This window comes from Lolium rigidum, chromosome 1 (assembly GCF_022539505.1).
Source record: "Lolium rigidum isolate FL_2022 chromosome 1, APGP_CSIRO_Lrig_0.1, whole genome shotgun sequence".
Classification (NCBI taxonomy): domain Eukaryota; kingdom Viridiplantae; phylum Streptophyta; class Magnoliopsida; order Poales; family Poaceae; genus Lolium; species Lolium rigidum.
In genome coordinates this window covers 344,276,908-344,281,568 of record NC_061508.1, presented here as the reverse complement: position 1 = coordinate 344,281,568, position 4,661 = coordinate 344,276,908, and the positions used below count along the sequence as shown (strand labels likewise).

The 4,661-nt window shown below is 43.9% G+C and overlaps 1 pseudogene; it reads left to right on the top strand.

The window, feature by feature from the left end:
- Window positions 1-446: 446 nt before the first annotated feature.
- Window positions 447-2,720, top strand: LOC124664208 (annotated as a pseudogene).
- Window positions 2,721-4,661: the final 1,941 nt, after the last annotated feature.

Genomic DNA, 4,661 nt, shown 5'->3' with positions numbered 1-4,661 from the left:
CCTCACCACCCCCTCAAGACAATAGTCCTGGAGCACAAAAAAACTGAACCAAGAACAACAAGTTTTTTTTTATAAAAAGAGCAAAAGAATGGGGAGGACAACGCAGGCTGTGGTCATAATCCAAGCCAGATTCGATCTCGTGTATATTCTTTTCTATTTTCTTGTAGTGAACATTAGGCCTGGTTTTGATGTACTGACCTACGAGATGGAGTATCAACTTGATGCTCCCAGGTGCCAAGCTTTGGTTTGGCGCCCACCATCTCACTCTGAGGCTCGCCCATGTTGCTCATGTCGTCGTTACCGCTCATGTCGCTCATGGTGCTGATCTGAACTTAGGGAGGAAGATAGAGTGGCAAAGACGCAAAGTGCATAATCAAGCTGGGAGCAGCTGATCTAGATCGACTATAGAGAGCTTTGGATAAAGGCAGGCAATAGCTAAACTAATGATGGTTAAAGAGAGTGACTGTGGGTGCTATTTGTTGGAGGACTATGACCGTCTCTCGATGTATATAAAGGGAAAGAAAGAGAGTTTTGGATACTAGATGAGAACATAAGAGTAAATAGAAAAAGGAAACTGCTTGCTCTGCTTTCTTTACTTTTCGCTCCCGCTCATTCTCTTATGTAGTTGTGGGAACTGATAATAGATAATCCAATTTATTAGACATTCATATCGTAAAATAAAAAATGGCCACGGTAATATCCGAATCCAGGTGAGCATAAAAATGGATGTGGTAGATACCCAAATTGGTTTTACAAATGCAAAAACAAATGTGATATTGGATTTTGCATCAAATGTGGATATGAAAATAGATATATCCATATCTGAATAAAATTATGTTAGCATATTTTTAGAATTTCTATCCCGATATGCCAATTATATTCAACAAAAAAACACTAACAAAGTGTAAAATGTGAGTGAAAAGCTGGCTGAGCACGGACCCGACCAATCTGGTGTGCATGTCGCTGGGTGACGAGGAAGGGGAGATGACAAGATGAGTTGGATGATGCAAACTTGGGCCGGTGCACTCTATTGGGAGGTGGGCGAACAACAAGACGACATGAACCGGTTGATGCTTCAGCCGGTTGCACAATAGAGTTTTCCTTTAACAAATTTTCTGACCATTAATTTGGTAAAATATGTGTAAATTATATGTCACAAACATTATACTATCTGAAACCTTTTAAACTATAAATCAAATGAAATAACTTTTATAGCATATATCTCATATTTTGTTGACAAAATTAGTGGTCAAAGTTTTGTTAAAAGTACGTGCATGCCTTATGAAACGAATCGGGAGAGTACCTGAAATGCGTTATTGCCATTTTATACAAAAACGGAGGAATTACTATTTTGTATTGCTGTAGTTTTTTATTAAGTAATGTATTTCGAAACACCGGGTACGACATTCAAGTGTACACATATAAACACTCATAGAGAGTCTCCTTTTTTTTGGGGGGGGGGGGGGCTCATACAGAGTCTATTGAACAGCACTAGAGGCATGCCGCTTAAAAATTGATGAAGTACTATGGACGGATAACAGCAAATCAAATAGGCCTTTGTAGTTTGTAACAGAAAATGATATGGTCAATACAAACTGACAATTGGACTGCTTATAGAATTCCATTTGTGTACCTGGGGAAAACAAGCACTTATTTGTGAATCGGGACGTATATATCTATGGCAATGACTCAATTCAGTTTACAATAAGAGTACTGAATACAAGGGAATACATCAACACGCAATCCGCTGAAGAAATATAAGCAACATTATGCAATCATCATACATGCGCATAGCAGGCTACACATGGCCAAATTAAGATCGGAAGCAATTTAAATCTCCGGTCCATGGTTAGATAGTATTGTAAGCCGCCCCCCAATACATGGTCCAGTTTTATTGAAAGCAGCAACTGAGATGTTCTCCGAACATAACATTACCGGCTAAACTTACCTGTGTTGTGCTCTTACTTGGGGTTTGGGGGCTTGAAGTGGCGATAGACAGTGAAGAAGCTCTGCAGCATGGCCAGGGCGAGCAGGAGCAGGGCCGCGAGCACCGACATGATCACACAGGGATTGGTGAAATAGTTGCGCACGAGCGCCGCACGCCACTTGTGGCGCCTGCTGTCCCTGTACTTGTTCACCGCGCCCATTATGCCGACCAGGTAGTTGTCGGCGGACCAGTGCACCTGGGCGACTATGTCGCTGAAAAATCGCCAGGCAATGCTCCTGCTGTTGAGATGGTTGACAAGGATGCCACGCAGGCCCAGGATCCTCATGTCCTCCGGCGAGGTGATGAGGCAGTTCATGAAGAAGGCGTAGGTGGAGACGTCCCGCGCGGTGTCCGGGTATGTCTGCTCGAACGCGATGAGGTTCCGGAACATTGACTCGCTGAGGTCGTCGAGCTCCAGCTGCGGGATCTCCAGCACGCCGCGGGCGAACTTGATGTCAAGGAAGCTCGTGGCGTTCTTCCTCGTCTTGAACCGGATCCCGGCCTCCTTCAGCTCCTTGGCGCACGGGATCCACTGCGGTAGCTCCGACAGCAGCTCGCCACCCTGGCGATGGCGGGAATGTTGCTGGCGGTCAGTCGTCGGCCTGCCGACAGAGAGGTAGAAGAGGTGCAGCAGGTGGTGCACGTCGTTGCATGTGATGCTCGAGTTGTGCAGCATCTGGGGACGAAGGGTCCGGAAAAGCCTGAGGCTGCCACTCACGAGGAGCTCTTCTGACTCATCCTCGTTCCTGAGCTGCTGAAAAAGCTCCCGGATCACGAAGAAAGGGATCTGGTTCTCCAGCAGCAGCAGGTCGCGTGTCACGAACTGCCAGAGGAAGCACCTGCCGTAAACCTGAGTCCAGTCCTCATCGTCGTCAAACTGATTGCTGCCGCCATCAGCTTCCATTTTCGCGCGGTGCGCGTACTTGAGCAAGCGGTGTAGGATGAAGCAGCCGTCTTCTAGCATAAGCCGGGCCACCTGGTTGTCGCTGTTGCCCAAATCCATTGAGATTTCTTCAGAGTAGGATGCGCGAATTCGAGGCAGGAGACCCTTATTCACGCTCTCGAAACATCCGTCCAGTACAGCTGGAGTCCTGGCAGGCTCCAAGAGGCGACTGTGCCGGCTGATGAGCTGACGCAAACAGCACCATTTGTATTTCTCAAGCCTTCGAATTCCCCGAGGATGACGGTGCGGAACAGGCCTGCCCAGATAAACAGCAACAGGGACATGTTGTCCTCGGGGATTATGATCCAAGTTTGTAAGCTCCTCGGGGACCAAATAGATGGTGGGAGGCTGCGTTGGGTCACCATATTCTACAGGAACCGGGCCATACAACTGGTCCAACATTGTCTTAAACATGGACGGACGGAACTGACCGAACTGTTATGGTATTGGGGTCATTGGGGTCATCTGACAAGAATGAATATTGGAAAATACTTCACTAATTAGTACTTACGTAACTCTCAAAAAAATTACTCCTAAAGTAATGTATGTTGACGAGATTCGATCTAATTAGCTTGATCTTGTAATAACTCATTCTCCGTATCTCTCCCCTTGTAATAACTCTATTCTCCCTGGGTCAGACTATTCCAAAGAAAGCTCTCCTCTACCGAAGATGACACAATTGCATTAGAGATAATATAGAGATGATCTCATAGAGAATCTTTTTTATACTCGCTGGCCTTAAAATGGAGCTCGGCTACATCGACGTCCGTATTTTCGGACAAAAGAGCAATACACAGTTGAAATTTTTACTCCATTCTGATTTTCTTTCTCATAAATTCTGATTCTGTTCCTAGAAGCAGTGTACAAACAAACTACCGCCTAAGTTTAACTTACAACCCTCGACCCAAAACTAGTTAGGATGCAACCTTGAACTATCAATAATTATAGTTACTTTGCCTTGTTTGGTATTAGAGTTTTTGTGGGGATAATCTCTAGCAAATTCCAACTCTCCACTTATCTATACTTTTTATAAAGCAAATCACCACCAACTGTAATTAATGTTAGTCTATCTCGACATGCAATTCATCCACATTATCTATTCTATTAGCCAAAAAAAATTCCATGTCATCCCACTAACATTTATTATTGGTGTATCCTTACATGCTAGCAATCCATGTCGCCAATTTTCATTCACTTGTCCACATAACCGATTTATAGCCATCAAATATACAAAAAACAATGTAAGTTAAATTTAGCATCTCAACTATTTTGAATAATTGAATCTTTTATATTTCTATAGACAATTTCATATTTCATGTGTATTATACCATTTTATTTATATAATATAATTTACTAGAAGATTCGTGCCCCAACATGCAGGGCATCGTTCAAGTTTCTAAATGCATGTTTGGTACAGAAGTATTGGCCTAGTTTTTTTTTTCGAAATGGGATTATCCCGGCCTCTGCATCGGTTGATGCACACAGCCATTTGTTAATAATAATCATCCACAAAGTTTACATCTCAAAGATCATCGAAAGTCGATACAAAAATCAACCATCGAAAAAAGCAGGAAAATCTGAGTGAACTAGGCATCTTGCAATCTTCTAATAGGCCGCCAAGTAGCCTGGTAGAAAATATCCTGGGCAGTCATTAAAAGGCGGTTGCATCCAGAAACCATGCATTCCGCTGATCCTCCGGGAGCAGGAAACGCCAGAGCTGGATCCAGTGAA